At 74.6% G+C, this 213-nt stretch overlaps 1 protein-coding gene across 1 annotated transcript in view; it reads right to left on the bottom strand.

Annotated features, from left to right (window-relative positions):
• The window catches only part of WIPF1 (WAS/WASL interacting protein family, member 1), a 36,970-nt gene that overhangs the window by 7,641 nt on the left and 29,116 nt on the right, over positions 1-213 (bottom strand). The gene's annotated exons all lie outside the window — the stretch shown is intronic.

Here is a 213-nt window from a genome sequence, read left to right as displayed (position 1 = left end):
CGGCGCCCCGCTCCGCTCCTGCCCAGAGCCCGACGCCCCGGCCGGAGCTCCCCGACGCCGCTCCTTCTGGGTCTGTCAGGGCAGGAGATCGGGGGCTACGCTCCGAGGGGCACGGCCAGCGCCACCCTGGGGCAAACCGGCCATTCCCCCCCCTTCCCTAAAGCGCCGTCGGTTCGCCCCACCGCGCCCAGCTGTTCAACCCCCGCCAAGCTC

This window comes from Haliaeetus leucocephalus, unplaced genomic scaffold, assembly GCF_000737465.1.
Source record: "Haliaeetus leucocephalus isolate CR32 unplaced genomic scaffold, Haliaeetus_leucocephalus-4.0 Scaffold1, whole genome shotgun sequence".
Taxonomy (NCBI): domain Eukaryota; kingdom Metazoa; phylum Chordata; class Aves; order Accipitriformes; family Accipitridae; genus Haliaeetus; species Haliaeetus leucocephalus.
Note: the sequence above shows the minus strand (reverse complement) of the source record. Positions and strands in the feature narration are given on the sequence as shown.